At 36.8% G+C, this 12,722-nt stretch overlaps 1 protein-coding gene across 1 annotated transcript in view; it reads right to left on the reverse strand.

The window, feature by feature from the left end:
- The window catches only part of LOC138372359 (uncharacterized), a 279,911-nt gene that overhangs the window by 3,166 nt on the left and 264,023 nt on the right, over window positions 1-12,722 (reverse strand). The window contains exon 3 of the transcript XR_011230793.1: window positions 714-820. The gene's annotated coding sequence lies outside the window, so the exon portion shown is untranslated. The remainder of the gene's footprint in view (window positions 1-713; window positions 821-12,722) is intronic.

Consider the following 12,722-nt stretch of genomic DNA (forward strand, 5'->3'; position numbering starts at 1 on the left):
ACTATATATATATATATATATATATATATATATATATATATATATATATATATATATATATATATATATATATATATATATATATATATAATATATATATATATATATATATATATATATATATATATTATATATATATATATATATATTATATATATATATATATATTATATATATATATATATATATATATATTATATATATATATATATAAATATATATATATATATATATATTATATATATATATAAATATATATATATATATATATATATGTCGTACCTAGTAGCCAGAATGCACTTTTCAGCCTACTATGCAAGGCCCGATTTGCCTAATAAGCCAAGTTTTCATGAATTAATTGTTTTTCGACTACCTAACCTACCTAACCTAACCTAACTTTCTCTACTACCTAACCTAACCTATAAAGATAGGTTAGGTTAGGTTAGGTAGGGTTGGTTAGGTTCGGTCATATATCTACGTTAATTTTAACTCCAATAAAAAAACATTGACCTCATACATAATGAAATGGGTAGCTTTATCATTTCATAAGAAAAAAATTAGAGAAAATATATTAATTCAGGAAAACTTGGCTTATTAGGCAAATTTGGCCTTGCATAGTAGGCTGAGAAGTGCGTTCTGGCTACTAGGTACGACATATATATATATATATATATCGGACAATTAGGAAAAAAAAAAAAAATAAATTATTTTACCTTGTACCTAGATCCACCAGGCCTGTTTGGTCTATGTTTCAGTACTTGAGAAATCTGGAAGGTCACATCCTCCTCCTCAACTTGTGGATGTGCGTTGATAGATGATTCTGTAAAATTAAGTTATTTATATAATAATAAATTCAGTATAACAATAATATTCTGTAAAACTAAAAGTAATTTATACATCAATCAGATAAAACTCTCCAGAGATGGTGATACACAACATATAAAGGACAAGCTTCAGAACAAAATATGCATTTAGGAATAAGGTTTTGTACATGTAGGTAGCACATGAGAAAATAAGTGGAAGGTGATCAAGTTTATATTAACATGTTAATGGCTTTGTTAAGGCTTTGCAAGAATGAAAAAATATTAATAATATAATATCACCTACCAATTAATTGTACATCATTTATAAGTCAATTATTTGCATTATTATTATTCAATACTAATGATATAAAAATGCATTTTGTAATCTATTATTTATGCAAGTATTAAGCACAGGATCATGAAATAAACTGCACAATACTGTAATGGATAAACCAATTAAGTTTACATTTTCCTATAGCTAAGTCAGTCAGTTCTATTAGCAGCAGAGAACAATTATGCCCAACCTCTATTAAATGAAACAATCTTAAGAGCAAGTGATAGAAATATAATCATTTATGCTTGGGAAAATATTATGGAATGGTTCCAAATATGAAAAATATTAAGTTTTTTGGTTAAAATTATTTAATTTAAAAATTAAATTTTTAAGTGAATTTTAAACTTTAAAAAAATTATTTAATTTTTTGGTTACTTACTTAAAATAACATTATATAGTTCTTGTTTTTGTAGAAATGCCAATTTCTTCTTTTGCCCTTCCAGACTGTATAGTGACCACAGGCCGTTTGTTCATATATTCATTATTCTTCGAACCATGGTTGCACAATCAAACCCACGTACACTGGTTAAAAGCATCACCTAAAAGCAACAACAAAAATGTAGTACACTGACGAATTTTGAATATTAAATATATATATATATATATATATATATATATATATATATATATATATATATATATATATATATATATGTATATATATATATATATATGTATATATATATATATATATATATATATATATATATATACATATATATATATATATATATATATATATATATATATATACATATATATATATATATATATATATATATATATATATATATATATATATATATATATATATATATATATATATATATATATATATATATATATATATATATATATATATATATGTATGCCATATACATATATATGCTATGTTGTATGCTACAACTTGGCTGATAATAAAGCCATTCACAACTGCAGGCCTAATAAAAAAAGGAGGTGGCATAGCAATATCTTACAAAGATACCTTCATCTGCAATAGTGTCATTAGTAATAGAGACGACTATTGTGAATATACCTTTGCCAAGTTCTCCAGTAAATCCCTTAAATCCTCCTTGAACAAGAGGGTTTTTACTTGATCGAACCATATTCTTAACCTGCTGCAGGTAATTTTCAAATGGAAATGCTGAACATCTGTCCAAACTACCAAACTCTTTGGCATCAGAGGATATGTGTGTTAGGCAGTGTACAGCAAAAGATCATGTGCATATTGGCTGTAATTTAACTGAATCAATTTAGGTGATACAAGAATAGAAATGGCAACACTCAGAGTCAGGAAATGGTCATACAATTCTTTGGGTAAGATTCCCTTCAGTACAATCTTACCGGTGTAGAGAAGGAGTTGCCTGTATTCAGTCGCTTTCCATCTATCAACCTCTGAAAGACTTCGAGGTTTTCCTGTTCTTTTAGGCGTCGCTTTTTGGCCCGTGACATACGCTGCCATCTTGTGTGGTATTCTCTTCTTCTTTCTATAATGTGTGCATACATTCTGAAGGAGAAAGGCCAAGTGCTACATTACCAATTACTATTACAAGATTATTAGTAAAGTATTGTACTGCAAAAAGCAAATAAAATGGGGTAAACAAAACTTTGAAAACAAATAATAATTAAAACAGGTAAATTAGTAAAATAACAAAGGCTTAAGCAGACATGACTCTGCTTAAGCCATGTAAAGCAGACAGATAAGATGGCAATATATAAGGGGAAAAAATTAAAAAGCTAGGATATAAAACTAATTGAGATCAAAAGCATAAATTACTAAACTAGGGGAAAAAATAACAAATGACTTCATAAAAAAATTATCCAATTGCCAACAGCAACTTGGTAGTACGAGTCTAAGTCTAAGAAACAAAAAAAAATTAAATGCTGTTATCTGCAATGAAACAATACATACTATTGCACGTACCGAAACATTGATGAATGTAAAAAATAGAGAACTATTTGCTGAATGTCCCATAAATGGATTTAAACTATTTTACACAAAGAGGGGGGAGAAGCCATGTATGTTAGGGAATATTTGAAATGTAGTCTCGAAAAGTACACAACTGTGATAGGAAAATTAGGTCACATGGAGGAGTGGGTCTGTATACTATGGAAGACCTTGTATGCTCGGAGCTCCTTAACATTACAAATGAGGTGGTAGAGGTATTGGGATTAAAAATAGAGAAAATAAATTTAGTGATTATTCTAATATACAAACCGCCAGATGCAACGGCCGAGGAATTCACAGAACAGATAAACAAAATGGAGAACTCGATACCTCATATTATCTTCCTAGGTGACTTCAACTTGCCTAGTCTAAGATGGAGAATAGCAAACAATAATATTATACCAGGAAATTTATCGAGACCTACCCACTCAGCTTCCTGGCAATACGTTAGTAATGAATAAATATGATATATTTACTCATTATAATGTTGGTGCTGAATGTACAACACGAAAAAACATAATTTTAATCTGAAAAAGGATCTTTTTATAAAGAAATTAGATGAAAATAAAGAGCTGGTGACGTCAAATCAAGTCGACGATCCAAGCGTCGGTTAGGTTAAGTTAGGTCAACCTAACCTATTATATTTATTCATTACTAACGTATTGCCAGGAAGCTTTGTGAAGCTTGTGTAGCTTGTGGTAGCTTGTGGTAATTAGACGGACCCTCATTTTAACAGAAACTTGGCTAAGTAAAGACTATACCCAACTCTACAACTTAGCTGGTTATAAAGGCATTCATAATTGCAGGCCTAGTAAAAAAGGAGGTGTTATACCAAAACAGATGCAGAACTAGGAAACAGGATTTCTTCAACAGAAATTTTGAAATTGTTCACAATTTTTGTTACACCAAAGTTGGAGTATGCAGCAGTTGTATGGTGTGCCCATATCTTAGAAAGCATATCAACAAACTGGAAACGGTGCAGAGACATGCCACTAAGTGGCATTAACTAAATGCCATTAAATATGCCAAATATACTACATAAATATACATACTACACATGCACAATAATTGTCCTGGGTCCAATGTCCTGGGACCTCTGATATTCATAATATAATATAATATATATATATATATATATATATATATATATATATATATATATATATATATATATATATATATATATATATATTATATATATATATATATATATATATATATATATATATATATATATATATATATATATATATATATATATATATATATATATATGTATATATAGGGCCATCAACACACCTCCAGCTAGGGCCACCAACACACCTCCAGGGCCATCAACACGCCTCCAGGGCCATCAACACAACACCACCATCAACACACCTCCAGCCAGGGCCACCAACACACCTCCAGCCAGGGCCACCAACACACCTCCAGCCAGGGCCATCAACACACCTCCAGCCAGGGCCACCAACACACCTCCAGCCAGGGCCACCAACACACCTCCAGCCAGGGCCACCAACACACCTCCAGCCAGGGCCACCAACACACCTCCAGCCAGGGCCACCAACACACCTCCAGCCAGGGCCACCAACACACCTCCAGCCAGGGCCACCAACACACCTCCAGCTAGGGCCACCAACACACCTCCAGCCAGGGCCACCAACACACCTCCAGCCAGGGCCACCAACACACCTCCAGCCAGGGCCACCAACACACCTCCAGCCAGGGCCACCAACACACCTCCAGCCAGGGCCACCAACACACCTCCAGCCAGGGCCACCAACACACCTCCAGCCAGGGCCATCAACACACCTCCAGCCAGGGCCATCAACACAACACCACCATCAACACACCATCCAGCCTACCACCACAAGCTTATATATATACTACACATGTCTAAGAGCAAATAAAAGAAAACAGTTACCTTAACTATTGAAGATGCAGCAGGATTTTGTGGATAAGCCAGCAGCAGTCCCTCTCGACACGGTTTTAAAATGGCGGCGACTACCACAACATGCAACGAGCCTAAAGAATGTCCAGCGCTAGCATTATCTAAACGCTATTATATATTATCAAGCAATACGGAAATCTAAAATAAAAAAAATGATACAAATAATTGTATTAAATATTTATTTGCAATTACAATACCTCGGGAATATATTTTTGCGTTAGCAAAACATATTAAGTTCGTATTTAGTTTAACTCATTTAAATTCTTTACAAATAATAACCTGATTTTACCTGATGGCCATTAACATTAATGTTTTATGTTGATACATTTCATACCCTTATTATTTCAATTTCTTTCTTTATTATGCACCCCATACCCATCCCGTGGGCGGTGGTGTAAAGGATTACAGAGGCACATAATGGGTTCAGGAACTGAACTCTCTAGTTTGTTTAGCTAAGCAAATAACAATTTTTGACGCTAGTTACAAAATTATTAATGTTATATATACATGTACACACTCTCATACATACATGTACATATATATATATACGTATACATATATACATACACATGCATATTTATAATCACCCACACAAATACACACATCAATAATCTCTGTGTCACTTATTTTATACATGTTCTTGTAGAACATTCTATTGCGAACACATTGGGCGCTGCCCAATAAACTCGCCCCTCGGGGCAAAATTATTATTTTTTTTAATCTTGGTGGAACATAAAATGGCCGCCTGTGTTTATGCTGTCGTCAGATGGCGCTGTGACGTCACAGATGAGGGAAGCACGTACTGCGCATTAATGCCTCGATCCCTCGTTATTTATTTATTTTATTTATTTATATATATACAAGAACGTACATTGGGGGGTTAAGAGACAACATAGAGCTTAAGTTAGAATTATAATCTTGTAAAACCACTAGCTTGCATATATAGCGTTTCGGGCAAGTCCTTAAACTAATCCTTGAGCAAATTCTTAAACAGAGTTTTAGAGAAATAATTAAATGTAAAATTGATAAAAAGTGTTTAACAGGTACATTACAGCTTTACTTTACAAGTACAGATGATTTTAAGTAGGATAATTACAGTAAAATTGTCAAAAAATTGTTTACAGGTACGATGCAAGAATTTTCGACACAAAAGCAGATCAGAACAATACACAATAATGAACAAGGAATCCTAAGTACAATTAGGAAAACATCTCAGGGTTATACATTGGATTACTGAAGCACAATATGAGGATCATTACAAATAGTAATGCAGTAGAATATGCACTCATATTCTATTATTAAGTTAATATTAAGTTCCTTCCTCATGTTAAGTATCTTTGTGGTACTAGGGACATCCAAGGATTATCTTCAAGGCTTCGTTCTGCAAGTTTTCAAGCCCTTTAAGCTTTCTTTCAGTCATCAAGGCAAGCAGAGATGCAACATAATCCACTACCTCCTTTATGAACTGGCGTTACTCTTGCGTTTTTAAGGATATCAGGGAAGGTATGACACTCAAGGGATTTGTTGAACAGCAGAGCTATAGGTGGTGCAAGGGCATATGGGAGGCGCTCTTGTATACAATGGATGGGATTTCACTGATATTCCCAGCTTTGGTTTTTAGTGAATGTATGATGGACACAACATCTGACGGGCTGACTGGTGAGAGGAGAAGAGAGTTTGGATAGCTGCCTGAGAGATATGTGTTGATATGTGTCTGACTCTGTGGGATTTTACTTGCAAGGTTAGCACCAATCGATGAAAAGAAGCTATTAAATTCATTCGCCATTTCTAAGTCAGATGACAGTGTAAGGCCATCCTTAGAGAGTGTTATCTGGTTGTGGGAGTGTTGTTTAGTTCCCAGGATGTTAGAGATGGTATTCCATGTGCTTTTCATGTTGCCTTTTGCTTCTTTGAATCTAGTCTCATAGTATGAAAGTTTTGCTTTTCTTATGATACTGGTAAGCACTGACGAGTACCTTTTAACTACTTCCATTGGAATTAGGCCACTCCTAAATTTCTTTTCGTATTCATGTTTTTTGTTGATTGATTTAATTATGCCACTTGTGAGCCACGGGTTATTTTTTCTTTTATCAGTTACTTGTTTGGTAAGGAGGGGACAGTGAGTGTTGTAGAGGCTTAGAGTTTTGTAGAGAAAGAGGTTAGTTGATGAGTTTATATCCTGTGAATTATTAAATTCAGATTCCCAGTTAATATTGTGAAGTGCATTAGAGAGATTGCCTAAAGCTGATTCACTATGTAGCCTGAATGAAAGTTTTTTGGTTTCTGGTGGTGATGTGTCAATGTTTGCTATGAGGAAAGTAGGATAGTGGTCAGTTGTTCTGTCATAAATTACCCCAGATGTAAGGGGAGCTGTTATATTAGTCCAAAGGTGATCCAGGGTAGTGGCAGATGTTTGAGTGACTCGGGTGGGCTTGGTGACTGTGGGGATTAGCATACAGGAGTGCATGCTGTTACGGAAATAGTCAACTTGAGGGTTGTTTTCAACATTCAATAAAGAAATTCTGGAGGGCTTCTGTGCAAGGGTTAGGATGAGCTAGCCTAAGCATTTTTATACCAATTTGACAGTTATTTTCAGTAACACGATAAACAACGCTCGGAATATTAAGTTCCTTTCTCATATTAAGTATCTTTGTGGTACGAGGGCACCCAAGGATTATCCTCACGGCTTCGTTCTGCAATTTTTCAAGCCCTCCAAGCTTTCTTTCAGGATGCCTTAAAGTTAGTTTAGTTCATTTATTATGCACCCCATACCCATCTTGTGGGCAGTAGTGGAAAGGGTTGCAGAGGCACATAATGGGCTCAGGGACTGAACCCCACAATTCATTTAGCTAAGCAAGTTACAATCTTGATGAGCTAGTTACAAAATTCAGTATAAGTCGTCACATCAACAATGGGTTCGAGATCGATCACAAGTACAGTTTCTAAATTAAGCAACTGACATATGTGGAGAGCTAGTGTCACAATTGATATGTTTGTCCTGCACACCGCCCCTCATCCAGTGGGCAGCGGTGGATAGGTTACAATCACTTTGTTACTACTTACAGTTAGCAAACTGGGGATATTTGGCTAAAATTTCTGGTACCAGATAATTTTGAATGAAATATTGACACATCGTTGGTACATTGGTTATAAAATTGTCTCTGAATTCACTATCACATAGTGACGGAGGGTGTGCGAATAATTTTGTTGACAGTTAACATTTGGTCAGGTCTACATCGGCAGATAATGAGAATTCCCAGAAATACTTGTAACCGAGTCTAAGCCGAGCAGTAGTAACATCTAGAAGTCTGATGATTTTATTGGATGAACCATAGATGTGTCGCTCCTCTTGCATAATAGTATTGAACGAAAGTTAATCTCCCCAAACAATTTCGCGTTTTGGGCAAGTAACCCCTCCACTCTCTCCATTTTTTTTTTGACATTCCCTGGTAGTGTGCGGAAATACTGAAAAGTGTATACTCTTTTCAACTTTGTCACCTTAATTCTCGTCCTATGTCTTTCATTTTGGTATCAATGCGTTCGCAATAGAATTCCCAACAGAACTATGTGAATATAATGTCAAAGACAGCAGCGCGCTCCACCCGCCGACAAGATGAATGTAGGCCAAGGGTACCAGAAAAAGAAAGCTGAGCGTGATAATACTGAAAAGTGTATACCCTTTTCAACTTTGTTACCTCAATTCTCATCCTAGGTTTTTCAATTTAGCATCAGTGTGTTCGCAATAGAATTCTCTACAGGACTAAAGGCATATAAACTCCAAAAGCCCGGCTTACCATCCGCAACAAACAGAGAAAGCGAGAGCGTGTTTCCAGGGAGCGCACAAGAGCGATAAAATGTATACACTCTTTTCATTCTGGTCACCTCAATTGTCATCCTAGGTCTTTCATTTTGGTATCAATGTGTTCGCAATAGAATTTCCAACCGGAATTTATGCATGAAATGTCAAAAACAGCAGCGTGCTCCACCCGCTGACGTGATGAAAGCACGGCGGACCATCCACACAAAACAGAGAAAGTGAGAGAAAGTAACCTGGGAGCACTCTAGTGCAATGTAATGTGAACACACTTTTCACTTTGGTTACCTCAATTCTCGTCATATGTCTTTCATTTTGGTATCAATGTGTTCGCAATTGTATCTGCTGGCATTTTACCCTTTGCTTGGATCTGAAGGGTTTTAGGCTCACCACGATGCAATCTGATAGTACCACACGTGTATATACCTATCTTCAAGCAGCAATTCACTCATTCAAACCGACTTATAATAGTTATCCATATATAAATGGTAATCTTTGTTCTACCTGTTAACCTGTCATATGAAGAAAGATTGTCAAAGCTTATATTACATTCTCTAGAAAAGCAAAGAATTAGGAGTGACATATGGTAGAGGTGCACAATGGGATGAATGGACATAACAAAGGGGACATTAATGGGGTATTAAAAGTAGCAACACAAGACAGAACTCGAAACAAAGTGTAAAAATTGGAAAAATTTAGATTTAGGAAAGAACTGCATGAGTAAATACACTGGGTTTGTACCTTAAGGTTCATGTATGCAATATTACAGAGTTCCAGTTAACTCCCATGCATGCAATTAATTTATGTTATGTTTATGTTTTTTATGTTAAAATATTTTTGTTGATTTGTTTGTATATTTTCATAAGTAAAGCATGCTTACCGTCTTATTCCAAGTTTTATGATAACTTTACAATGTTTAAAACATAAAGTTCAATATATATTCTGGTTTTCATACAGGAATTATACGTTAATATAACATCATAATAACGTAATGATGTCGTGTAAATAACGTTATACTGACGTCATATAAATGTTATATTTATGTTATAAGAACGTAAATTGGATAGCTTTACAGAAAGTAAAAAAAAAAAACTAAATGTTGACTGAAAATTATTTATTCTTAAATATAAAGCATGAAAACATTATAATACCATAGCATTTACTATTATTTTTAAATTTTTACATAAATCTTAAAAAACTGTGTCATAAGAATATATGTTTTTAGTTATATCCTTTGGTTTTAAGAATGTCAGATATACGTATTTATGTCAAAAGTTACAGTATTACCTTTGTGGAACCATTTAAAAACGTCCACAAACGTTCTGTGTTTGCTGGGTATCTACTTCTGTTTTGTGTATTTGTAACGGGGGGTGGGGGGAAATAGCTCTATCTTGTCCATTATTCCACCCCCCAGTTAACTAACGAGGCCGGGGGAAACAGCTCTCTCTAGTCCGTTATCCCGTCCCCAGTTAGCTAACTATTCTAGAGCACTCCCAGAGTTCCTAAGACAACCCCTCTCGTTCAACACCTTGTAACCTAGGTATTTGACTACCTAGGTACTAAGACTACAAGGCGTCGTGACTGGATCAGCTACCCGAAACTCTAGAGAGAACTCTAGAATACAGAATCATTGCCACAAACGTATAAGAGAAAACGAAAGGAAAGAAATGAATAGTGAAGTAATTAGTGAGGGTTTGGGGTGAGAGGGAGAGAGGTGGGAGGAGCGAGGATGGTCATTAGTTGAAAGTGAGAGTTGAGAGAGGGGTGGAGGGAGAGGTGTAGATAGGTAGAAGAACAGTAGATAGTAGAAGTAGAAGAGTAGATAGTAGAAGACGAAATGCTGCCACCATCCATTCATGATCATTACATACAAGACAAGGAATGGAACTTGTCTGTATCAAAATATTCTCAAAAGATGTTATTACCATGTATCAACTCCAAACATGTACTCATTAATATCATGAAACCAGTAATCACAGAGGCTTTCTCACCTCAACTCAAAATCTCTAGGGAACAAAGTTAAACACAATTTAAATAATAAATTCATAATTATATTTCCCATGAAGTATCATCATTTAGCAATTCAATTAAAATGTTCCAGTTTAATATTTAAAGTGAGTCATCCTCCAAGAATCTGAGAACCCTACAACTTGACTGCCCCTGATCATCACACAACACTTGTAAAACACGACCAAGTCACCTTAATGTTCACTCACCGAGGACTGAGTCTAAGTTGAATAGAGAGGGGGGGGGGTCTGTAGTTGACAGAGACTCCCGCCCTGCCGGCCGACAGCCTCCCTGGTAGGGCTGTCTTCTCTGCTTCTGCTGACTCCCGTTCTGTCTGTTAATGCTCCATGCTGGATAGCTCTCCGAGTTTATATTGGGGAACCTAGTAGCTAACTCCGCCCACAAGTAGATAGCCTCCGGCATTACCAAGCCACTCCTTAAACGTCGGCATGTTTGAAGGCTACCCGGCTCCAATTATACGCTTAGCGGAAGCAAGGTGAAATTATCATGATCTGACCTCAGGTCACTTGGGGTCATTAACGGTTAGAGGTGTGAGATCTCAGGCAGACAACTGGCGCCTCTCAGATCCTTGTCTGTGACTCATGTACTCTATGTATGTATTAACCTAAACCAAACACTTTTACAGTGTTACATCTCCCCTTCTCCCCGAAAATAAAGTTTTTGCAACACTGCTAAAGCAAGCTAGCTGTGTGCGACAACTTTATTAACGAAAAGAATTCATCCTAGCTAAACAAATATACATCATCCTATTCTAAAAAATGAAATATGTAGACAGACGTCCATTGTCTCTGGCTGGGCGACGTCACTGCTTGGTCTTGTAGATAATCCTGTACCACATTTCTTCAACACAACTGCCTCCGTCGCTTCTCCGTCGTTAACGCACAACAACCCTTGGTCAACCCGAAAGCCGTTACTACTTGAACTGCGCACAGGACCGTGGAATTCGGTTGTCCCAGCTGATCTGTAATTGGCCCTACGTCAGTCACCATGAGAGACGTATATTGGGGTTCTTCACAGCTATAGGGACTACAAGTTTCGAGACCTTCATATAGTTGCCAACAGTAGAAATCCCATCCTACTCTTCTTCCTCCCTGTTGCTCCAGCACGCCTCCTTCAGAGAGCTACTTCTGACAGCCACATCAAGTCCGCACGACACAGGATGAATCACTCAACAGAGCAACATGCTTGCAGGAGGGGCGGCCAGTTAAGGCAAACGATCCTGTCTTGCAATTACGCTCCCTGCAATGATGCTGACACCAGCAAGGGAAACGAGGCATCGTGTCTCACTCAGCTTGTCTTATCTTCTTCTTCTTCTTTCTTCTTTCTTCTCTCTTCCTTCTTCTCTCTTCTTTCTTCTCTCTTCTTTCTTCTCTCTTCTTTCTTCTCTCTTCCTCCTCCCATGGGTCTTTGACAAGCGACCTGGGGTCCATTGGGGTCCGTCCGTCCTGGGGTCCATCCTGAGCAGACCGGTGTTGGTGGGACAGACTGGAATCGTTGTTGTTCCTCTTCCATCTTTACTGGGTCGTCTGGGGTCGTCTGCAGAACGACCTGGGGTCCACTGGGGTCCGTCCGTCCTGGGGTCCACTGGGTAGACCAATGTTGACCGACCGAGAGGACTGCATCTTGGGGTCCCCGGGGTAGTGGTGGTGGTGGTGGAGCCATGACCTCCAGGTAGTGGGGCTGGTCGTGGTGGTGGTGATAAACGCCCCTGAGTGTGGTACACAGCAGCCGTCTCCCTCTTCTGTATATGCGTCGCGCCTCTCCTCTGGCTCCCACCTGTGAATTGAACATAAAGGCGACAATACCCGTGTTCCATGCTGTTGTGTGACCCTGTAGTTTGTATA

This window comes from Procambarus clarkii, chromosome 38, assembly GCF_040958095.1.
Source record: "Procambarus clarkii isolate CNS0578487 chromosome 38, FALCON_Pclarkii_2.0, whole genome shotgun sequence".
In the NCBI taxonomy this organism is placed as follows: Eukaryota; Metazoa; Arthropoda; class Malacostraca; order Decapoda; family Cambaridae; genus Procambarus; species Procambarus clarkii.